At 46.9% G+C, this 25,578-nt stretch overlaps 1 protein-coding gene across 1 annotated transcript in view; it reads right to left on the bottom strand.

Moving 5' to 3' along the window:
• usp31 (ubiquitin specific peptidase 31) overlaps positions 1–25,578 on the bottom strand; it is a 93,738-nt gene that overhangs the window by 52,350 nt on the left and 15,810 nt on the right. The window lies entirely within an intron of this gene.

The raw sequence follows: 25,578 nt of genomic DNA, 5'->3' as shown, positions 1-25,578 counted from the left end.
GAATAGTCGAGTGTAGAGATAACAAAGGCATGGACGAGGGCTTCAGCAGCAAATGGGCTGAGGCGAGGGGGGAGATGGGCGATGTTACGGAAGTGGAAATAGGCGGCCTTAGTTATGCTGCGGGTATGCGGTCAAAAGCTAATTTCAGGGTCAAATATGACATCAAGGTTGCGAACAGTTTGGTTCAGCCTCAGACAGGAGTTGGGGAGAGGAATGGAATCAGTGTCTAGGGAACGGAATTTGTGACGGGGACCAAACACCATGGCTTCGGTCTTCCCAATATTCAATTGGAGAACATTTCTGCTTATCCAAACTGGATGTCGGACAAGCAGTCTAACAATTTAGAGACCGTGGAGAGGTTGAGGGAAGGTGTCGTGAGGTAGAGCTGGGTGTTGTCAGCGTACATATGGAAACTGACGCTGTGTTTTCGGATGATGTCGCCAAGGGGCAACATGTAGATGAGAAATACGAGGGGGCCAAGGATAGATCCTTGGGGGACACCAGAGGTAACGATGAGGGGGCGGGAAGAGAAGCCATTGCAGGAGATTCTGTGGCTACGATTAGATAGATAAGAATGGAACCACCCAGCTGGACGATGGTGGAGAGGCATTGGAGGAGGAAGGAGTGATCAACCGTGTCAAAGGTTGCAGACAAGTCAAGCAGGGTGAGGAGGGATCGTTTACCTTTGTCACAGTCACAAAGGATGTCATTTGTGACTTTGATGAAAGCCGTTTCGGTACTGTGGCAAGGGCGGAAACTGGATTGGAGGGATTCAAACATGGAATTGTCGGAAAGGTGGGCACTGATTTGGGAGACGACAACACATTCAAGGACTTGAGAGGAAAGGGTGGTTGGAGATGGGGCGGTAGATTGCAAGGACGGAGGATTGGTTTTTTGAGAGGGGTGATGATGACAGATTTGAGGGAGAGGGAGACAGCAAACACAGAATACCTTGCTCCTCTTCAAAAATGCTACGGGATCTCTTACATTTATCCAAGCATGAAGAAGGGGCCTGGTGTAATATCTCACCTGAAAGACATACCCAAGAATGGAGGAGAAAAGGGAAAAGGTGGTCCAGAAATCCAGGTCCTTTTACAGTACACAATGAGGATCCTTGCAGCAAGGGTAAGTGGAGGAGGATTTAAACAAAGGCAGAATAGGCAAGTAACCCAGCCCTAGGAAGAGGAAGGATGAAGTGATGGAGATCAACACGAGAATGATGAGGTGAACAGCACCTTTACTTGTCTACTTGGTAAAGGATGGAATACTAGATGATGTGGCACAGAGCAGACAACGGTTCAGGTGCATAAACCGACAGAGCTCGACGTGTATTAACTACATGACCACATGGGGAATACAACACTAATAAACATGGCACTATTTGAAGAATAGCGGGGTGCTCTCCTGCTGTCCTGGTCAACATTGCTCCTGCAGCCAACACCATCAGAAACAGGCCGTTCATCTCATTAGCCGTTTGTGGGATCTTGCTGTGCACCCGTGACTGAACTTCAGGGCAACTAGGGATGGCTCATGAATGCAGCCTTTGGCAGCATCATCCACATCCCAAGAACAAATTTTTTTTCAACCCTCACTTGGCAACATCTGACAAATTTTACCTGAATGGCAATGGAGAACATGGAGAACGTGTGCATGTGTGCTCACCCACAGCCGCACATACCAACAGCCCTGGTTGACAGCTGATAGCTCGCTCTGCATCTGAACTGCAAGAGGCAACATTGCGGTTTCTAATGGATATGTTCAAGTTAAAGCATACACAGCAATAACACGAGACAGGCCACGCGGCCCAACCAGTCCATGCCGGTGTTTACCCTCCACACGAGCAGTTAGAATCACATTTACCCACCCTGTTCCCATATCCCTTCATCCCCTTCTCCAATCTAATCTGGAAATGTTGACTCAGTCTCTGCCTCAACCACCAAAGCTGGCAGTGAATTCCACAGCCTCACAACTAACTCTCTGTGGGTGAAGAAGTTCCTCCTGCTCTGTTCTAAATCACTTGCAGAACATTGTGTATCGATGGTGCATCGTTGGATGCCTTTACTGCTCCAAACAGACTGTTTCTATTTACCCTGTCCTTTCATCATTTTACCCATCCTTTCATCATTTTAAAACAGTTTCAATGTTAGCATGCCAATTAATGATGCCAATTAACACCTTTCTGGGGAAAGAAACACAGCTGAATAAAGGTCTGGTTAGCAACAAGACTGCAGGTTATAGGACAAGTACAGATAGATATGATCAAATGTTGTATGAAACTAGATACTTCCTGAGCTGCTGGGACCAGGGGAATGTTGACCAGGAAGACAGCTGGTCAAGGACGTGTAATGCAGGATGTAAGATTAGATTGGCAGGCTGGAGTTTGGTTCGATTGTGTGTGCAGGGAGAGAGTTTGCAGAATCTTTCCACAGGAGACTAAATGGGAGCCAGTCCATTACACGTGACCTGGGGCAGAAACCCCCGGTTTGACAGGCCAAATAGCTTTGTTCATTCCGTGCATTGAGACGTTAACACCGACAGAGAGAATTCCACAGGCAGGATACTTTACATTTGAGATATCCCTAAAGAACAAGGGGTCAAAAGCTCCAGTCTATCCTTAGTGCTGAAACAGCAGCAGTGCAACTTCTGGGAAGATGAAACTGCTCGAGAGACTATTGTATTTTTAAACCATGATTTAACGCATGCAAAGTTAAGAACAGGGAAAACACCAAAAAAGGAAGCAAAGCATCAGAACATGGGAGGAAAAATACTAAACCAGCAATCCAGAAAACTCACAGGAAAACAATCAAAAATGCTCTTCGGGCTTTCAGCAATGTTTTGAAATAAGGATCGGTAGCCTGTTACATATCAGTAACTCAGAACAATTGCTGACAGGGTCAACGTCTTAATTTTATGTACAGTGATTGAGCAAACTGTTATACTGACTCAAGATCTGCACAGCAGCTGTGTAAAGTTACTGCCCCACAACATAATGTTAAAGTACACTCACACTCAACACCCACACACGGAGTTTTCAACGATGGATCCGATTACTACCCAGTGGAACACTGAGTATTGGCGAGGGCACTGGCCCGTTTCCTGGTTTGGTCGCAGGGACTGGGCAGTGTGCTTGGAGTAGAAAAAACTACACTACTCGCAACTCACTTCAATCGTGCAATTTTTGCACATATTCTTACACTTACAATTCACACAAGAATTTTATAAGTGTACTAAGCTATTCCGAACTTCCTGGGAAATCAAAACCATTAAAACAGAATTCTGAAAATCACCAAGCTCGCGAGTACAGACAATGCTGCTGAAAAACTGCTAAAACGGATTCTGGAAGACAGAATGAGGCAGTTGGTCCAAATCAGCCGCACTCAATCTCCAGCCCTTGAACCAACATTAATCACAAACCCGGATCATTATATCACTGATCAGTGGCCAATGTTAAATACGCTGGTCACTTTCCCATCCTTCAATTACAATCAGTGAATTGAGTGGAGGACAGCAGCTCCTTCCTACTGTATGTACTTTACAAGACAGCCCGGACACCACCGCTGTGCTGTGTGATAAGTGGGGTACCTCCACAGGCCCCCCACAGCCCAGTGCGAGCAGTCACCTGTTCAGACGACCAGAAGACTCAGCCTGTCCGGACAGGTTAGCAATGTTCCCCCAATTTCTTTTCTGGCTGTGCGGCTCATTCAAAGTTTCGCGCATGCAAGAAATTTCACATTTAAAAAGCCGGTCCCATGCACCGAGCAGCTTAGAGGGAACGCTGCAGGCCAGTGCTGCAATTTCCAACCCACTGGCAGACTTGCATTTATATTACAACAAGCAAAGGCGAAGAAATGACTGAGCGGTTAATCTGCTTTCGGTGGTATCAGTTGAGGGAGGAATGTTGGCCAGGCGTTACCCTCCACTCTCCCTCCGGTTCAGTCACAGAAGCTGCAGCATCCCCAGAACAGAAAGGGCACGAACCTTCCCCAGCCTTTCTGGGAACCACAAAAAGTTGCAAACTACAACTTTCAAAACGTGTGGACATGCACAAGCCTACTACTCCGTGTTGCAGAATCCAACCAACGCCAGCTCGGGCCACAACGGTCAGGCATTTCTGCAATAGCAATGCTGTGATAGAGATCTGTCAACACTTAACCAGGTGCATTAACTGTGCCTGAAGAGACTCAAAGCCTCGTATAATCACACAACTATAAACAAAGCATTATTGATAGGTTTAAGAGATCAAACAGTGTCTGCAGATTAAAAACGTGGAATTAATATTGAAGGGCTGCCGCAAGCTAAGGATTTTCATATGTACAAATTATCAGCTTACTGCCACATTCCAAGTGTAAACCAGGGAATATAGACCGAGCAACCACCCCCCACCCACCCCAATGAAAGGACAGCTGCAAGATTGAAGTGCAACACAGACAGCTTTAAACGCTGGCCTGCAGTCAGAGAACAGATTCGCTGCCATTGACGGCCCGAAGTTGAGTTACTGAACACAGATGATTCACTGGACCGAGTTCACAATCTCCCAAAGGGGTTTATGTTCGGGGCTGCGCTGGCAATCTGCGGAAAGCAGCTGCACACCAGATCCCACTGCTGGCCAACGGTGAACAGCTGCTCACACCTCAGCATGTGGTATTGAACAAGCCGCACCCCAGACGTTAGTTTGTACCGAGTTTTAGCACTTGGGTTTAAAAGCAATGCTCAAGGTGACAGTGAACTATTCACAGGCCAAATACCAATTGGAATGCAACACAACTAGCAATCAGTAAATGCAGCCAAGACACATATCCATGGGGACCCCCTGCTAGGTGGATTCCCAATTCGCGGCACGCCATCATGGGGTTGCCCAGAGAGAGGGCTACAGAACTGCCCGTGAATCGAGCCCCGTCACCTCACCCCCACATTCCCCAAGGGCAGGAGCAATAGTATCATTAGTTGGGGCTATAATGACGAGCCACCTGGAAGGGGATTAAAACCAAGGGGTTGGATGGGCAACAATTAAAAATGGGGGAGGGGGGGGAACAAACTCAATCAGTAGCGAAAAATAACATTGAATTGTGCAGAAATTATTTTTTTTAAACTGGTGCAGTCTCTGACCCACTGGCTTCCTATCAAAGGGTTAAGCTGCACAGATGGAACCACCTGCATCCCTCCACATACCACACCCCATTGAACATCCATTACATCTTTGGGTGCAACATTGTGTCTCCCCCTCCCCTCCCCTCCCGACAGATGCACAACTACGTGCAAATGGCACCACACACTTGAGGTCCAGTGTGCTAACCCAGAGAACAATGAAAAGCAAAGAAAGACTTGCATTTATTCAGCATCTAACCACGTCTCCAAACTACTTCACGGACAGTGAATTACTCTGAAATGCAGCCTGTCTACACGCAAACAATGGCCACATTTCACATTGTGGTGGTTTTGAATTGTGAGGTGGTCACTTGTCCTGCACCAGGACCTTTCAATGTCCTATAGTCTCAGTGGGACTGTGTGCGAATTAGGGACCGTTTTGGGCCATGGGCTTATAGTCACTAGAAATCAGTGGTGGTCAGTCCCCAAATTAATATCATGCCGGACCTCAGCAGCCACCAATCTGGGCTGCATTGAAACCCAGATCCTGGAGAGGAGAGGCTGGTATCCCATTTCTGTGCTCATCGACAGTGCTAGCAACAGGTCAGCTACATCACAGACCCAAAATAACACCAATTACCCCACCGCCACAACCAGTATCAACACGAGTCCTTCCAGGCTAAATAGTGCAGGTTACACACAGAAATAATCTGTCTGCCACATCAACGTGCTTAGTCCTGACCTCAAAAGCATCCCCCAACCTCAGCACCAGTACTTACCTCCCGAGATTAAGTGACAATTGACATCTAGTTAGAGGAGAATTTATTTTACGCAGCGAGTTGTGATTTGGAAAGTGCTGCCTGAAAGGGCAGCGGAAACAGATTCAGTAGTAACTTTCAATGGGGAATTGGAGATATGCTGGAAAACTAATCATTTGCAGGGCTCTGGGGAAATAGTGATGGAGTGGGACTAATTGCAGAGCTCAGCACAGGTATGATGGGCTGAATGGCCCCCTTCTGTGCTGTAAGATTCTATGATTTATCCACAATGAAATCACTAAGATTTAAATTGGATACAGGTGTGACAAGGGGGAGCCCCATAGGAGATGTTCTTGCTTAAAGCAAGTTTAATTCTTGTGACTGTGAAATGTAATTGTGACCCACAGATGGGCTGAAGTGATGCGTCTTTTCACCGTCTGTTGTCCCATCTGTCCCAGATTGGACTAAATATACTCTGAGTCACTGTGAAGGGACTTCTCAACAACAGTTACGGGTTCATCTTGGGCTGATAGGTCTCATTGTAGAAATTGTGTAACCTGATAATGCAATCTGGCAGAAGCATCACGCTGACTGCAGTGCAGTTTAAAAAGCTGAATCTATCGCAAATCCGCTTTAACAAGTGATTCTGCAGTGTCAGCTCAGGTCCTGGGTGATCAGAAACCATACCATTAGTATTTGTTGGTACAATAGCCGGTACATAAACACTGCACATGCTTAAGCTTGCATTCACTCAGTTTATATTGTAACTTGCAAGTATGTAATTGTTTTAATATTCATTCTGGGGACACAGGCATCATTAGCAACCATAACTGCCCCTTGAGAAGGTGAGCTGGCCTTCTTGAACCGCTGCAGTCCCTGCAGTGAAAGAGCTCCTACAATGTTGTTAAGTAGGGAGCAATGTTCCCTATAATTATTTTTGCACATGGGCCCTTTTAGCTGGCTGTGCGGCCCATTCAATTTTTCATGCATGTGTGGTTATTTCCATTGACAAGCCGGAGAGCGGCAGGTGCAGGACCTCCAGACCACTGGGAGGGAGTGCCAGCATTTTAACCCAGCGACAATGAAGGAACAGCCAATAACAGGTTGGCATGTGGCTCAGGGTTTGGGGAGAGGGACTTTGAGGTGATGCTGTTCCCATGCACCTGCTGCCCCTGGCTTTTTAGGTGGAGGAGACCATGAGCTTGGGAGGTGCTGTCGAACTTGGCGAGTTGATGTGGTGCATCCTGTAGATGTATGTTGTCCAAAGGACTGGTGCATTTCTAAAATTGTACAGGCCAACAAATGCAAAACTATTTCACTGGGCTGTGTGACTGGATGGAGCAGCTGAGCATCCTAGTGGCTAGAAAGCTCCCAACTCCAGCTGCTTTCCGGAGCTGCTCTGCCTCCAGACCTCCGTTGAAGCCGACCCTCTGAGTGCATTGCCTCTGGACACAATATTCACGCAATGCCGACTTACTATCAGCAGCAAACATGCTATGAAAGGAGCTTGAGATCACCTTTTAGAGGTGTTCTCATCTTGTATGAACAGCAAGGCGCAACAATACACTAAATGAAACCCAGCTCACATTTTTCTTTCCTTCTCTCAGTCAATACACACAGGTTTTATCAATTACCGAGTTAATAAAATAAAGACATGAAAGGGTCTTTCTGGGTTTGTCCTGCAGTCCAGTGTAAACTGGATTCAACTGAGCTAAGTGGATGGAATGTGCATTTACAATCCTGTGCCATACTCCAAACCAGCTGGCTCAATAGCCAAAGATTCATGGATTTCGTTTTCCATTGACTGGATTTTAAAAATAATTCTGTACATGAAAGCCAGAGTCATCAATTAACTCCACACAAAGGTATTTAAAAGGTCCCACCCTGGTTAGCCACTGTGCTGAGTCTGCAGATATTTGAGTCCATTATACAATCAACATTCCATGAATTCAGTGGTCACAAACCATATGTAGTTATTATAGCGCCCGGCTCCAGAAATTCAGATTACGTACAATACCAAATCCCAGGGGTGGGGAGGGGGCGCAGAGGGAGAGTTACAAGTTTCAGAAACAGAATGGGCACCTGCAAGCAATCTGCAAGGTCATAAGTCAAGGCGAAGAGAGTGTCATCCTAACACCAAAATTCAATGACAGCCTTGTGACTCGCACAGTCATTTCTTCAGTAACATTCAATTCCCCATTTGTCCTCTCCAGTAGATCAGGAGACACCTCCTGCATCCTGGAGTGGTTCCATTCAGGCAGAGGGAGCACAACAATCCATCTTCCTCAGGAACTGCTCCACACCCGCCCAACCCTGGTAAAACAAGCTACCCATTTTGGCACAGCACTGTATTTTTCCCTGAAAAGCACATGCCAACAGGTTAACACTCAGAGAAGGAAAGTACACTCCCAAAATGTTCTTTCCCCTTTAAGGACAAGGCAGAATGCTAAGATTGGTCCACCCCGTGCCTGTGCTGGTGATCGCGCCAGCAATAGCTACTTATTCAGATCCAATTGCCCTGCTCGTTTCACATATCCTGTCCTTTCAAATACTTGTCCAATTGCCTTTTAAATTATGTTATAATCTGTCTCAATAGCCAGTGAAGCATGCCACGTTGTGATAAACCAGAGTAGGCAAACATCTCTTCCAATGTTCTCCTTCACTAATAATGCTGAGTGCACGTCCCTGTGTTAGCCTATCGCCAGCCAGTGATATTCTTTCACGGTTCTCTCTCAAAACCCTCCAGAAATGATCAAAACCGCTATTCGATTCACTCTTATCCTCTGCTATTCCAGTGAAAAAAGCCCCAATACTTTCAAGCCTTCCTTTGCAGCTATAACGTCTCATTCCTGGTATAATGCCATTGGACCTTTGCACTACCCTTTCCTTGGCTCGAATATTCTTATAATGAGCTGCCTGGGACTCTGTGCACCCGTGCAACAGTAGCCTAAACACACACTTCCTGGCACTTCAAAACTATTTCATTGGATGTAAAGTGCTTTGGGACATTCCGAGGCTGTGTCAGGCCCAGGTTGTGAAATGAACTGGAGAAATGCAAGTTCTTCTTTCTTTCGATCAAACCCAGAATCGGATTTATCTCGAAGCTTTTCCTACCTGCACCTGGGCCCCTTTAAAAATAGAAGAGAATCTTTTATCTCTGCATTCAGAGAGAACAAGGCTTGGGTAATTCTCTTCTTCAAATCACAGCACGTTAACACATTTGTAACAGCTGCTTGTGCTCATATATTTTCCCCAGTAACCCACTTTCCTGCTGTTAGAAAGCTTTCAGCAACTACATCAGTCATGAATTTTTCATCAGAGGTCAAACATCAACTAAACGACCAAGGCATCCTGCAACCAGTTTTGTGGTAAGTACAACAACTTTCACTTTCATAGTCCCTTGAACATAATAAAACATCAGAGGCAAACAATATAATCAGACATTGAGCGGTGAAGGGTTAGGAACAGTGGCCAAACACATGATCAAGGAGGAAGGTTTTAGGGAAGTTTGTGGGGGCAGGAGAGGGATAGCAAGGCAGAGGGATGTCAGGGGCCCAATCCAGAGCAGGGGGCAGAGAAAGCTGATGGCTCTGCTCCCAGAGATGGAGCACAGGGGGTCAGTTAGCTACGCAAAAGGAGCCAGAGTCAGGAGAGTATGCCGGGACACAGGACTGGAGCAGGTCAGAGGGGTGAGGGAGAACAAAGTCTTGGAGGAAATTGTAGACGAGGACAAGAATTTTTAAACCAACAAGACAGGGAGCAAATAAAAGGTTTCCAATGACATGGGTGATAGGAGAATGGGACTTAGTTTGGTATAGAACATGGGAGGCAGAGTTTTGGAAAAGATGTCATTTGTGAAGGGCGGAATTTAGGAGACAAACAAGGTGAGCGTTGGAGTAATTTCTGGAGCTGGCAACGGTATTGATGAGGGTTTCGACAGTGGAGGGGTGATATGGGGGTGGAAAAGGACAATTCAAGTGTTTTTTTAGTATTTGCTCTGGAGATGGTGAGGAGCGGAGAGTTTTTTTTTGCATACACCAGTTTACAGGGTTACAGATCATACAACACATTCATGACAGACAACTAGGCAGAAGAACGTGGTTTAGTTTTTTCTAGTGGCAGAGGTCAGTCTCCTGGGTGAGCTGAATAAATGATTTTATTTCTGCACTGTCAGCAGCAAAAGCTGACCATTTTCTTTTCTGAACAGCTGCAGGGGCAGGAGCAGTGGTCAATTTTCCACTCAAGGCAGCTCTGGAATAGAAAATTAGCAAGCCCTGGGGACCACGTAAAGAGGCAGGAGACTTGCCGCTAACATCACAGGACTGAGTTAGTAAGACTGGAGAAACATGGGCTCTGCCTCTTCGAAAGTGGGAGGTTGATTGGCAATGTGCCCTATAAGCTGCGCTGTGTTCTGTGCGGCCGGGTTCTTTTACTGCACGGTACATTTAAATTTCTGCCCACGTGCGGTGTTTACAATAGAAAAGCCGGTGAGCAACCTGCGCGGGACCTTGAAGATTGCTGTGCGGCAGCGCAGCTTAGAGGGAACATTGCTGACTGGTGACCTCAAAAGAGCTGAGATAAAAGATCCAGACACAGGTTCAAAACATGACAGTACAGCAAGAGGGCAGATGTTCAACTAGTTAGAGACAAATTTCAGACTTATGTCAGAAGGTGGAACAGGTTTCCAGGTAAGGTGAAGGTAAAACCCCGTGTGGATGCCAGGGGAAGGGAAGAGGACAAATGGCAGGTCTTTCTTCAATGGACAGTCCCTGATGACCTTCCAGCTTGATGAGAATAGCTGCAATCCGATAGTCGCAGGGCTAAAACTGAATGGAGAACCTACAGCAAACACAGCTCAGAGAACTATCCAATCATTGGAGGTCAGATGATGGGAAATATACTGAATGAAAAAAAAACAGAACAGTGTAAACTGTTCAAGGACAACTAGGGATGCGCAGTAAATGCTGGCTTTTCCAGCGGCACCCATATCCCCAGAATGAATTAAAAAAAGGGACTATTTGTACTTTATTTTTTCTGTCAAGTCCCCGCCCCCGATGCCTCCTGCCCAAACCGGAAGTGGGACCCTGCAATCAGTCCGACCATGTTCTGCAAACCTCCAAGCGACTGAGGGGGCGGGGAGAGAGAGAGAGAGAGAGTCTGGAGGGGAGAGAGAGCCTTGGTTGGGGGGGGGGGGGTAGAGTGAGAGACATGGGGATGGGGTGGGGGGGGGAGGGGGAGAAGAGAGAGACATGGGGTGGAGGGGGGAGGAAAGAGAGTGATGGGGTGGGAGATCGGAGGGGAGCGAGAACCTTGGGGAGGGGGGGTTGTGGGGGGAGTAGAGGGAGAGACATGGGGATGGGGTGGAGGTGGTGGGTGGGGGAGAGTAGAGAGAGCTTGGGGTTGGGGGGAGAAGAGAGAGACATGGGGATGGGGTGGGGGGGAGAGGAGAGAGAGCCTGGGGTTGGGGGCGGGGGGAGGGGAGAGAAGAGAGAGACATGGGGTGAAGGAGGGAGGAAAGAGAGTGATGGGGTGGGAGATCGGAGGTGAGAGAGGATCTTCCAGTCCAGAAGTCACATCACTGTCACTATTCACTTCATACCCAATAAACCTGTTAACAATCCGAACACAATGCCCCATCTATGGCAGGGGGAGGGGGAGACAGCACTTGCGCTGGGGGGTAAGGGACTTTCGCTGAGGAAGGAACGCACTTGTGCTGGGTTAAGGGGCTTCTGGGGAGATATATCCTCTTTGGCTTCTGGAAGTCAAAGTGGATCGAGTTGCAATTTGTGAAGTCAGAGAGAACTTGGGCTGGGCGGTTCCAGTTACACATTCCAGAGAAACTTCAGGGTGTGGCTTATCCTCCAAGGGGCGGCCATTTTTACAATACAAATAAACGCATCCATAAAAAAAAGAAATTGAAACCAAACAAGTTAAGTATCAATTGGCGTGAATAGGATAGTTTACACCTTTCTTACCAAGTGCCCAAGAGGAGGATGGACCCATATATTGCAAACACCACAGTAATTGAGCAAGTGTACAACAAACTGCAAACATTTCAAAAACGCACATCCTCCATTCCTTACGCTACATGTGAATCACTGAACTGTGGCGATACCTACAAGGACCTTCAAGATGAACAGTCCCTACTACCCAGGACAGCGGTTGCCCTGTAGGGTCCACGTACACAGACCGTCAAACTGGCTAAGGGCTACCAAAACACATTGGCTCTCCTGCAGTGGATTGGCATCAGTAAAGCAGCCTTGCGATAATGGTATGGCACAAGTCAGCTCCTACAGGACAGGAGACAATCACAGCAACTTATCTTTCACATGGCCTCCCTGCAGGATTCCCTCTCCCCCAGTCTAAACATTTCCTGCAGCAACACCAGACCTTGGCTGTCTTTCCCACTTTCCTGTCAAGTTTCTCCCATTCACAATTCACTTTGTTCACCTCCATTTTGGAGCATTTTCCTCTCTAATGCCTTTTGACTGTCCAGCATGTTTCACCCCTTCCCAGGGTCTGTGGGATATCGCTGGTACAGAATTACTGCTGCAACTACCCACAAATAATCGCTGCATTTCAAAAATGTAATTCACTGGGAAGCACCTTACTTGTAAAAAGCACTACAAAATACAATTAATCTTCGACTACATCGGCTCAGAGAGACAGAGGAAGCTTCATCAGATCCTAGTGAAGCTATACGTTAAAGGACCCTACTTTGAGGAGGGAGAGCCTTTCAAAGTTTTGCAGCACTCAGACAGGACGGTTGTAAGTGTTCTCTGCAACTACACTCCCTCAGGAACAGGGACGAGAGCAGACAGATTCATAAAAAATGGGTAGAGAGAGACACAAAAGTGAGTGATCCAAAATATTCAGCAGCAATTTAAAATACATCCTATTCAGTTTGAATATGGAAGATAAGGGAGGTGGCAAACAGATAATCACCGTGGGCCGCCCCTGTATCACGGCTCTGCCCAAAATACATCATATAAAGATTCCTGGAGTAGGTGGTCTATACCCAAGGAACATGCGTGGTACGGAGAACAAAGATACAAGGAGGAGAAAAATATATTTTTGAGATCGGAAATTAGATAATACATGTTCAATCGTGAATCAATGCAACATGAATGCGACAAACGGGTAACATGAGCAGGGGAGGAGAAAAGGACAAAAATGAAAGATCGACAATAATGCTGTTCAGGTCAGAGAGACACAACATAAGAATCCTTACATCAATCAGCTAGTTTCAACACATTGAGAAATACAGGACAGTCACTAAACTCAACTGTACCAGTGTTAGAACAAGCCGGGAGCTATTCAAGAATCACACTGCAAGGTATAAAATCGGGCATTAAGAATTTTACTACATGTTAAAAACTGAATTGCTGACTTTTTTTTTAAAAAGAGAGATTATGACAAGAATAACCATCCAACAGTCTTGCAGTAGAGATGAAAGCCTTAATAAAGAATGAGCGTACAGTTTTCTGACCATGCAATTGGTACAGCTCCCTTCAAATAACCTAAACGTCAGATTGAAATCCCCCCCAGTAGGTGTAAAAGAAATGGCTTCAAACATCTGCAATTCAGATTCTTCAGTTATCAACCTCACAAGAGAGATACCGGTGAGCAAACTGGTCTCTCAGAGCTCATCCATTCACAAAGACCCTTGTATCTCCTGTTACAGCAGGCCATGATTCCAGGGATTTTGCATCCATGGCCCTACCCTCAAGATTGCTCCACACATCACTGACCAAGCCTGAAAATGACCTCTCACTAGTTTCAATTTGCCCCACTGGCATCTGAAAGAAAACGGTCAGGATCGCTGCTGTCAGAGAGATTCGGCCATTTACCGTTCATCCTTTAAACCCCCCAATGAGTGCATTTCCAGAAGGACTATCCTCAATGCACTGGTGAACAGGCGCAGTTCCTGGGCTATACTCAATGTTCTCACTTTGTTCGTTCCAGGAGTGTGACTGAAGTGGGTGGGGGCTGAACTGTGGGTGCAACTGGTACAAAGACTGAAACTACTCAACAACTCCATCACAGCTGCTGCTTCGAGTACAGCGGGCAAAAATAATTCATAAATTGGATTTATTAAACACAGAGTAATTTAGTCACTTTACTAAATTACTCTGAACAGCTCCACCTCAAACCTACAGATCACGCACACAGTAACACACGTGCACAAAGTTACACAAACCTTAGAACAATGAAACTCATGGACAGGTCCATCAAACAAAAGATACATTAATGTTTTAGGTGTAATCCTTTATCTGTTTTCAGTTGACAAAAAGAGGTTAACACCTCAAACAATAACTCTATAGATGCAGACAAACCTGGGGTAACTCCAGCCATCTGCTCTGGTTTCAGATTTCCAGCAAATGCAGAGTTTTTTTTAATATTTGAAATGTTTAATCAAAAGCAAAAAACAGATTACAAATAAAATACAAACAAGTTTCAAACTTCAGATCGAGAGCTGCGCAGTGTCATCTTCCAACACCATGCCTAGAATGACGCTGTGGCGTCCATGGGGACTTTGCATGTTTACAGGACCTCTCTCAAAAACTCTTAACTGTGTGAATCGAGACATGGAACAAACTGCAGATTGGAATTCCAGCAGAAATCTTGACTGAAGCCTGAGAACAGCTGTCGTTATCAGCGATCATCATTTAAAATAACTGAACATTTTTGGAGTGAAGCTTTTTTTCTCCCCTTGCCACCGATTTTATCCCCTGCTTCCGACCACTCGTGGGTTGAACCAGACTTGGCTGCCCCTCCAAGTCCCTTCAGTGAGCCAGGCTATGGGGTGAACAGCAGTGCCCGGATTCCGGCAGACCTGCCGAGTGCAGGCAGTCTGCTGCGGAATCTCTGGTTCCAGTCTCCCATCGCCAGATGGCATCTTGCAACAATTTTGTTTGAAATAGATCCTGATGAAGGGTCATCGAGCTGAAATGTTAACTCTGTTTCTCTCTCCACATATGCTGCCCGACCTGTTGTGTATTTATAGCATTTTGTTTAAATTTCAGATTTTCAGCATCTGCAGTATTTTGCTTTTGTTCAAATAGTCTCCTCTCCTCTCCTCTCCTCTCCTCTCCCCCGCCCCCCCACCCCACCCCCAATCCACCCCATACACACCTCCTCCCAGAAGAATAGTTCATAGTACTGGAGGGAACCAGAGAAAAAATTGGCCTGAATTCTATTTTTAAAGTTGCCACTACACCCAGGTGGGCAGAGGAAACGTTTCAAGGACACTCTCAAAGCCTCCCTGATAAAATGCAACATCCCCACCGACACCTGGGAATCCCTGGCCAAAGACCACCCTAAGTGGAGGAAGAACATCCGGGAGAGCGCTGAGCACCTCGAGTCTCGTCGCCGAGAGCATGCAGAAAACAAGCACAGGCAGCGGAAGGAGCGTGCGGCAAACCAGTCCCACCCTCCCTTTCCTTCAACCACTGTCTGTTCCAATTGTGACAGGGACTGTAATTTCTGTATTGGACTGTTCAATCACCTGAGAACTCACAGTGGAAGCAAATCTTCCTCGATTTCGAGGGACTGCCTATAATAATGATGGTCAGAAGAAAACGTTTGAAATATGTACTCATGATTCAATACCCAAAAGGGTGATTTGCAGAGGGGACAAATCATGTTCAAGTACGATGGAATTCTGTCTGCATCCTTCTCTCCCCAGTTAATTTTTAATCGCATCAAAAATGAAACCTGTGGGCTTGAAGTGTGAACGGAGGGAAGGAAAGTAAATCTGAGGCAAGACCAGCCCAATACGTTTCTATATTTGAATAGCTCCGTCACAAACATCCGTTGCAGATTCAGGAAGCGTCTAGTTGACAATTCATCTCATTTCAGAAAAACAATCCATGGAAACTTTTAAGAGGGAGCCTTTCCATTTGGATTTCTTTTTAAAGACGTTGGATGATGACAAAGAAGGAACAATTTTAACATCCGGTCATTTGGCTTCGATTGATAAACTGTGACTGCTTCACAAAAGCTAACAACAGCTGTGTAACTTTTCACCAATAACTCGGTGGAAATTGGGTTTATAAAACTGCTTGCAACAGATCATTTAAGCAAAGCTAAAAGGGGCACTTGCCTTAAATTTGTGCCCGGGCAGTTTATTTCTCTATCAAGGACAAAAATGAGGCACTACAGTATGCGAAGTGCCCAAAGTCCTGAATTATGGCTAGTGAAAACCAACAGCACCGGCCCGGGGATGGAGAGGGGAGCCCAGGGGGCTTCATAGAACAACCAAGTGTGGCCGTGACATTAATCAGATGACTGACTTAGTGTAGCACACGAACAGATACGGTCACGTCCTGCCTTGCATGCTGCATGACGGGCCGACTGTATTTCCACCATTTTCTGCTTACTTTTAGTACCAGCATTTGCAGTTTTCCTGTTTTTATTTCCAAATATCACGTGTTGCACCTTGGCATGTGATGCAGTTGGATATGATGCCTGCGCTGTTACTGCATGATTGCCCGCTTACTGTTTCTGGTGGATTGAATTGTGCTTTGCTGACACAAACAATAGCCGGTATTCACCCTGCAAACACAGCAATCCTACAGAGCTCATTTAGAGACGGCTCTAAGTTTTATTTTAGGGGTGGTTCTGCTTACTGGATACAGGAGATGTCCTGTAACGATGTCAATGTGGAAGAGGGCAGGAAGTCCCAGTTCCTGTCACTAGTGCGTGCTGAGTTCGCTGGTATCAGCGTGGGGAGCACTTGGAGGCTCCTGTTGAGCCTTGCTGCACCCCGCCCCGCCCCCAAACAGGGGGGGTGGGGGTTGAAATTTGCCAGGGGCCCCCTCCTGATCTAATCCTGACGTGCATGGAGTGTGTCTGGTTCTTTTAGTACCGTACCCCAGCACGTGTGGTTTCAGGAAAGGAAATTGCATTGCCTTTAGACTATTGGAATGATTTGTATATAATACCTGACCAGACCTGCCCAGGGGTGGAAAAGAAAAATATAATAGTATTGCTTTTGTTTTATTTAATGTCTCCTGGTTGACAATAGCTGGTAATCTTCTGATGTGACGGGATTTATTTTCATGGGAGGGCTCTGGCTGACTATTGTGTAGCTGTGCGTGCATACAGCTGATTCCCGGGTGCTATTGTTTAAAGTTTCAGGTCACCGATCCTCTGCAGCTCTGAGGAAAGGTCATCAATCTGAACCGCTAATCTCCCTTCCTCTCTCCACAGATGCTGCCTGATCTGCTGAGGATTTGTAGCTTTGAATTGTATTTGATGCTGAGAAGATATTTCCCCCGGGCTGGAGAGTCTAGAACTAGGAGACAGTCTCAGGATAAGGGGTCAGCCATTTAGGACTGAGATGAGGAGGAATTGCTTCACTCAGAGGGTGGAGAATCTTTGGCATTCTCTGCCCCAGAGGGCTGTAGAGGCTCAGTCGTTGAGTATATTCAAGGCTGAGATCGATAGATTTTTGGACTCTGGGGAAATCAAGGGATATGGGGATCGGGTGGGAAAGTGGAGTTGAGGTCGATGATCAGCCGTGATCTTATTGAATGGCAGAGCAGGCTCGAGGGGCCGTATGGCCTACTCCTGCTCCTAATTCTTATATTCTTATATGCTCAGGTCATGGACTAGAGGTTAATACCACAGCCTTCAAACTCAGTTAAGTGTGGACTTACACAGCTACATTTTCCAAGATTGCCATCCAGAGATTATGAAATTGCAAGAATTAGAGAATACGCTACAAATTACTTAAAACAGTGTCCAGTAAAATAAGATGCACTTCATTACTTTGTTCCGCATAAGACTACAATACAGGAGCAAGAATCCCACAGTCAGCGGCACCATTTGGGAGTCCTTAAAAAAACAAAATGAAGAAAATTATCTGTCCAACCACAAACCTCCAGAATCAAAACATTCTTTGTCATTCCTTCAAAATTCAATTGCGATGTTATGCTGCTTAAAAGGCAACAGCTGTTTTCTGGAGGGTTACACTTCATTTTTATACAATGCCTCGACACAGCTCTCCCAGATGCCTCAGCGAGTTTGTTGGAGTCGTGTAAACCAGGAATCATGGAAATTTTCAGCACGGAAGGAGGCCATTCAGCCCATCGTGTCCATGCCAGCTGACAAAGAGCTAACCAGCCTAATCCCACTTTCCAGATCTAGGTCTGAAGCCCTGTAGGTTATAGCAAATCAAGTGCATATCCAAGTACTTTTTAAATGTGGTGAGAGTTTCTGCCTCTACCACCCTTTCAGGCAGTGAGTTTCAGAACCACACCACCCTCTGGGTGAAAAAATGTTCCCTCTAAACCTCCTACCGATTACTTTAAATCTCTGGCCCCAGGTTGTTGACCCGTCTGCTAAGGAAATAGGTTCTTCCTGTCCACCCTCTCTAGACTCCTCATAATTTTATACACCTCAATAAAATCTCCCCTCAATCTCCTCTGTTCCAAAGAAAACAACCCCAGCCTATCCAATCTTTCCTCATAACTGGGAGGTCTCAGATTGGATCACCACAACTGGCTCCATTACCACCAGAGCGCTGCGGGGGGCAGGGGCTAGGAAGTGTAAAAGAACATGTCCAGTTTCTGCTCCCGACAAACCTCCTGATCAGGATCAGAATGACTTGCAACACAATGATCAGACCACCTGTGGACACTCGTCTAGCCACACAGATGAGGAATGGACACTTGGATGATGAAGCAGAAGACAGCCACACCCATGGACTCACGGCCCACACAGGAGTCAGCACCTTCAGGAGAGATTGGCAACAGAAATTGCTGGGAAATACTCCTTCCACACTATTTTCCCTCATCGGAGTATGTCGCAGTTATGTTACTCGACTAATAATCTAGAGGCAAGTGAACTCCAAATGTCACCACAGCAGTTTGACAAAAAAAAACTGGGACCATGAAGCCGTCAGACTGTCGTAAAAACACATCTGGTTTACTAATGCCCTGGAGGGAAGGAAATCTGCTGCCCTTACCCAGTCTGGCCTATGTATGAATCCAGTCCCACACCAACGTGGTAACTGAAGTAGCCCAGCAAGCTGCTTCAAGATGGTGGTCCACCACCACCTTCTCGGGGCAACTCGAGATGGGCAGTAAATGCCGGCCTTGCCAGTGATGCCCACATCACAAGAGTAAACTTTTAAAAATCAGAATGCCGACCACTACAAAGCCATTTATTTCACGGAGATGAAGCTCTGCCTCTCCTCTCCCCACCCTCCGCCTGCCCCACAACAGAACGTGGACCTATCGGTGCCCCTTAAAGAGGAGGGACTATACCCCAGAGCTTTATGGATTGTGAAAGATATTGGGACTAAGGCAGCACACGGGACCTACAGCAGGCCGTGTTAGAATAGGATTGCTACACAGCGCGTGCCCAACATTGAAGGAAAGACCTTGCATTTCTATAGCCCCTTTCACGGCTGCAGGATATTCCAAAGCACTTTACAGCCAATGAATTGCTTTTAAAGCGTAGTCACTGCTGTAATGTAGGAAACACGGCAGCAAATTTGCACACAGCAAACTCCCACAAACAGCAATGTGATAATTACCAGAAAATCTCTTTCAGGGACGCTGATTGAGGGATAAATATTGGCCCCAAGACACTGGGGATAACTCACCTGCTCTTGTGAATAGTGCCATGGGATCTATTACATCCTCCCGAGAGAGCAGGCGGGGCCTTGGTTTAACTTCTCATTTGACAGTGCACCACTCCCTCACAGTACTGCCCCTCCAACAGTGCAGCGTTCCCCCAGTACTGCACTGGAGTGTCAGCCTGGATATTTGTGCTCAAGCGTCTGGAGTGGGACTTGAACCCACAACCTTCTGACTCAGTGGCAAGAGAATGCTACCTACTGAGCCACAGCTGGGCTGGGGTGGGGCGAAGGAGAGACCCAGTCACAGCCTCATTCAGAAAAAAAAAATGATGCGTTACTCAATGTTTTGAGAATCTAATAAAGCAACGCTGCACACTCAACACAGCAAACTGAGCACAAAGTGAAAAGGGGAAGGAGGAAGCATTGGTCCCAATATTGAGAGATGTCTGTGGGTGGGGAAGGAAGAAGGGGGAGAAAGATAGAGCTGCTGAAAGGTGCAACAGCCATTTAAATCAGGGAAAGGTAACCCATTCAAGATGGCTCTCCTGGGGATCACGGACACCCGTTCACTGTGCAGCTCCAACTAGTGGTAAAAGGTTGTAATTCAGCATTCGACTTGTCTCACGGGTCCAAACCGATTTAGTTACCCACAATGTGCTATGGACTATCCATTCCCAAACCATTTCAAACACTCAAGTACCATTTTGTTGAAAGAGCACTCAAATTAAAGAGAAAATACATTTTCAGGGCAGTCACTGAATGTTTGCACAAGGAGGTAATTTCTCTCCCTTTGCAATTTAAAAAAGTTGAGGAGAACGGGCTTTGAAAGCTCTATATATTCGTAAATACAAGCTGAGGAAAACATCTAAACGTAAGCAGCTTCCCATGTCTGTAACCATGACCCGCAGAGACACGGCTAGAACACCATGGGGTAGTGAAGTGAATTCTATCGTGGGTCGAACTAAACCACAAACATTTTAAATTCAAGTACAGGCTGCCATTACTGACTACCACTTTCCATATCAGCTTGCAATTTCCAAGTGCTCCATGCTGCAAAAGCCACGAAAACACCCTTGAAATTGTAGGACAGCGGAGGGCAGCAGCAAGAATGCTGATCAGCCGGGAATTCAAGGACAGGCACAGTAGCTTTCTATCCCAGCCATCCTGTAAAACTGTATTCAGAACCAAATATTGAAACATCAAACGCACAAGGGGATGTAGACTCTCCGATGCACCTTTCTGCATACAAGGAATCTGTAACCTAAAGAATGTCGCTACCCTAGTACCAGCTGCTGTGTAACAGCAGTATTTGTGCTTAGAAAAATCAAAACTAGTGACTGTAGGGCAATCCCCAAGGGCCGAGAACGACATAAGATCAGTGCAAAAGTGTCACCCCATTTTCTCCATATGTTCCTAGGATTGTAGAGAGAAGACGATTCTTCACCTCCTCCATGTCCAACCTCAGGGCCATTTGGCAATGAAGCTTTTAGCACTTTCACCATGGTTGACCCGCGCCCCCCCCCCCCACCCCACCATTGCACAGTTCAACCCCCCCCCACCCCACCATTGCACAGTTCAACCCCCCTCACCCCACCATTGCAGTGCACCCCCCCACCCCACCATTGCACAGTTCACCCCCCCCCACCCCACCATTGCACAGTTCACCCCCCCCACCCCACCATTGCACAGTTCACCCCCCCCACCCCACCATTGCACAGTTCAACCCCCCCACCCCACCATTGCACAGTTCACCCCCTACCCCACCATTGCACAGTTCACCCCCACCCCACCATTGCACAGTTCACCACCCCACCATTGCACAGTTCAACCCCCCCCACCCCACCATTGCACAGTTCACCCCCCCCACCCCACCATTGCACAGTTCACCCCCCCCACCCCACTATTGCACAGTTCACCCCCCCCCACCCCACCATTGCACAGTTCACCCCCCCCCACCCCACCATTGCACAGTTCACCCCCCCCACCCCACCCCACCACTGCAGTGCACCCTCCCACCCCACCTTTGCACAGTTCACCACCCCCCACCCCACATCCCACCATTGCAGTTCACCCCCCCCCCCCCACCCCACATCCCACCATTGCACAGCTAACCCCCACCTCCCCTCTCCCTCACCAGTGCACCACAGTTACCGCCCCCCCCCCCCCCCCCCACCCCCAGATCCAGTAACATTATCCAGGCTCGGGGGCCAGGTTGAGTGAAATGACCTGGATGATATTGTTTGCACTCAGCAGGCACACATTTACGGGATAGAAAATGCCTGTGTCGACATGTGTGCAAACCCACCAATTAAGAAATATTACATTTATGTTGAAATTATGCAATGGTAAATACAAAGGGCGGATCCAGTGAGGTTGTGGGTAGGAGGGAGAGAATGGGACAGAGAGAGAAAAGATCAAATTTGCTCTGAAGCAGCACTGGGTGCTAATGACATGTTTTTAAATAGACGCTGGCGTGTTAAATCCCAAATCATGTCTAGTTAGCGTGGTTCACACAGGGTGGATTGTGGATAATTTCATGTCGAACTCAACCTCCAAAAATGAAGCACAATCAACAATTTGCATTTCACATTACTGCCATCAACAGTTCAGATTTATTTTTGTAAAAGAATGATACAGAATAATGAACCAATCCTCCTATTTATCGGTAATATTTTATTTTAATGCCATCATTCAAGCACCTGGTTGGTAACTGTGCCAGGAAGCTAAATTAACACCAGTGAGATAAATCATTACCCAAGGGTGTTCCAGTTTCAACCATGCAAGTTAAAATCAGCCCGAGGAACTCTTCCAATGCATTACTTCCCCAGTGAGGTCATCGGTACTCGCAGTTTAAACAAAAACACTCGACAGAAAGACGAGCACCGATAATGTTCATTTGTTAAAAATGGTGCACAGCACATGAGCAGTTGGATGCTCGTTCATGTCCACAATTCCCCACAAAGCAAATTCTTGTATCCTGCAGACGTACTGAGCAAAAGTCTAATTTCCACAAAGACAGAAGGCGGGGGTGGGGGGGGGGGGGAAAGAGAAGAAGAACAGGGCAAGCAATAGCTCAGACACTTGCCGATTTCACCTCTCTGGTTATAGTGCAACATCTCCAATCCATCCCTGATCCCTGATCCGCACCAACACTTTTCAAATATTTGTGTGGGGGCCCACTGCAAATACTGGCATCCTCTCAGGGACCCCTGGAAATATCCACACGTCCTGGGGAGTCTTTGTCCCAACTTCCCACAATAACAGTGCGATTGGTGCACTTTTCTGTTAGATTAGTGTGCAGCAACAAAAATAACGTGATTGTGAACCAACAAATAGAGAATACAGGACACACTCCACATGGTATATCTCACTCCAGATAGCTAAACATTTAACAGCCCTTGCTGATGTTCTGATTTCCCCCTCACAAACCCCCTGAACCCACAAGCCCCACCCCAGTGTGAAAACCTACCATCCAGGGGAGGAATTTTGCATAAAAACAGTTCATATATCAGGAAAAATAGATAGTGAAAAATCACCAAACATTAATCGCAACTTGTAGGGGTCGAGATAGGGTGTGAACAAGCACAACATTTTCAATTTGTGTTAAATATCTTCTTAGCCCTATGGCCCAGCTTGTCCCCCTTGCTCCTCTAACACGAGTCCACTCTAGACACCCCCTGTCTCTTCACCATTGGCGACCACTCAAACTCTGGAACACTATCCTTTAAAATGATTCAAGTTGGTTTCATCTGACAGACAAAAGAGTCAGTCCCAAACTCCAGCAGAATCGGCTGCCTCAGTAGGAACATGAACAGACATGACCTCGACTCCTTCAAAAAGGGACTTGACATGGTGAACATGGCAGTGGGACAACTCCCGATCCTGCAGAGTTGGATCAATCAGCAAACTGTTCCATCTCAGGAAGTGAGGCCACAAGAAAAACTCAACCAGACCAAAACCTTAATCAAGGCAAGTGACTGGTTATCAATTTGCCTGATTAGAAACTGGCACTTTCATTGCCTTGAGGATGTTTCATGCAAAATTGCAATACTTGGGCAGCGAATGGCCCCACATGCAGGAAACGTCACAGAATGTCACACCACAAACACTTGCTCTAATCTCCACCCCTCTCCTCCAAATAAAAAATCCTGCAATCAAAGTTTCTCAAGCCCCAGTTAAAGGCTGGAGACACTTTAGAATAGTGGGGTGAATTTTGGCCGCTTGGCTTGTCAAAACCCCAGATATGAGAGGGGTTTCAGAAACTCAAAATTGGGCTAAAAAAACGTTTCTTTGGAGAACGTCTATGGGGGAGGGGTGCAAAGACTAATCTTTAAGATGCTAAAAGAATGGGACGGAATCGTTAATTAAATGAATAGAACCCAAGGGCACGAGTACAAAAGTGGCAAACGAAAAGAGAGATAAGGAGATATTTTCCCGCAATTAATGTTATGTTGATTTGTTAGCTTTGAAAAAACCTTGATGGAAATCTATTTAGGAAAACAACTGAAGGGCGCAGGAATAAGTACAGATCATCAGAGACACTGCTGAATACTATGGTCCTAACCTTGCAAGAATCACAAGAATGTCACCTGAGCAATTCAACACCACCAGAGTTCTCACTCCACTGGGCTGGGGCAAATCCTGCGGAGAAGTTCAGCTTTTGCTTCGCTCTCTCCCCAGGACCAAGAGAATCGCAAGAGTCCGGGCTGCCCATACTGTTAGCGGCTTGCTAACCTCGAGCTGACACCGTGAGGACTCCAAGCCCTCCTATGGGCAGATAACCACCGGCAGCAGCCAGCTGAACAGCAGTCACCCACCCCAGCCGGAGGCAGCAGCTTTACTGGGGAAGCGAAAGGGAGGAGGAAATATTTACAGCTGGTTTGTGCCTTCAATCAAGTGCTTTGGAAACATATCATTAACCTTACTTCAAACCACGATGTAACAACAGTCGGGGGTTCTGTCCACTGGGAATAGTGCCACTCCTTAAATCCTCTATAAACCTTCCCCAACACTCACAGCCAAGCTTTATTTGCTAATTCACTGACACATCAACAGCTACCCATCATCATAGGTGGTCCCTCGAACGAGGATGACTTGCTTCAGCCATGAACTCATTGAATGGTGGTGCAGGCTCGAAGGGCCGAATGACCTACTCCTGCACCTATTTTCTATGTTTCTATGTTTCTAAAAGGGATGAGTTCACAGATGTCTCAATGGAGGACCCAATATTCCAGTCCTGAACTCCAGGGGTGGAAGATGCCTGTGCGTGGATTTCAATTCAACATGTGGTGACTGTTGCATATCAGCAACCACACGGGCTTGACAGAGACAAGGGCAAGGGTAATGCAGGACGACTGGAGACCTGCTCTGCTGCACAGACCGAGTGCGCACACATGTGGGCTGGCCCGTGCTGCCCCTGGGCTCTTCTAGGCCCTGCACCTTCATTTGCCGCAACAAACATTCGTCGCTCCTTCGCCACAAAACATTCACTGCACTTCCGACACGATCTCTCACAGCTCATCTCGTCACATCTCGGTCACGATCTCTCACTGCTCTACTGCCTTCAATCATTCACCGTACCTCCGCCACGATTTCCTGTCACTCATCTGCCCCGACCTTCCCGCTCCTCCGCTGTGCCTGGGCCCCGTCGATGTTCCTGCGCACCGGCGACCTGGGCCTTGATGACGTCACCCAGTTGCCCACCTCAAAGTCATCGCACACTTGGGACGACTTGCGCTGGAAGCTGTAGTGGCTTGCTCCAGCTCTTATACACCCGACCTGCGGTGGTGTCCTCTCGCAGGTCGAGGTGGCCCACGATGTCGAAGGGCCCACAGTCCAGCTCTTTATACTCCCGACCTGCTACTAACTGTTAAAGCAGGAAACCTGGAAAGAAATACCAAGTGACAGATCACTGTATTTTTATTGTATCTGATTCCCCCAGTCAGTGCACACAGTCAAATACTTCTCCCGAATAAACAATACCACAACTTCAGAGTTCCTTCCTCATAGATGGCAATCACCAAATCCAGTTCAGCTCCTTCTCGATAATCCTCTGGATAAGTTCATCCAAATTTCCCAACCATCACCCTCCAGTGGGGGTCAGAGTAACTGTCCAGCCTTGAGCTGCTTGCGAGATAGGGAGAC

Source organism: Pristiophorus japonicus, chromosome 15 (assembly GCF_044704955.1).
Source record: "Pristiophorus japonicus isolate sPriJap1 chromosome 15, sPriJap1.hap1, whole genome shotgun sequence".
In the NCBI taxonomy this organism is placed as follows: domain Eukaryota; kingdom Metazoa; phylum Chordata; class Chondrichthyes; family Pristiophoridae; genus Pristiophorus; species Pristiophorus japonicus.
The sequence above is the reverse complement of the archived record's forward strand: the minus strand, read 5'-3'. Positions and strand labels throughout refer to the sequence as shown.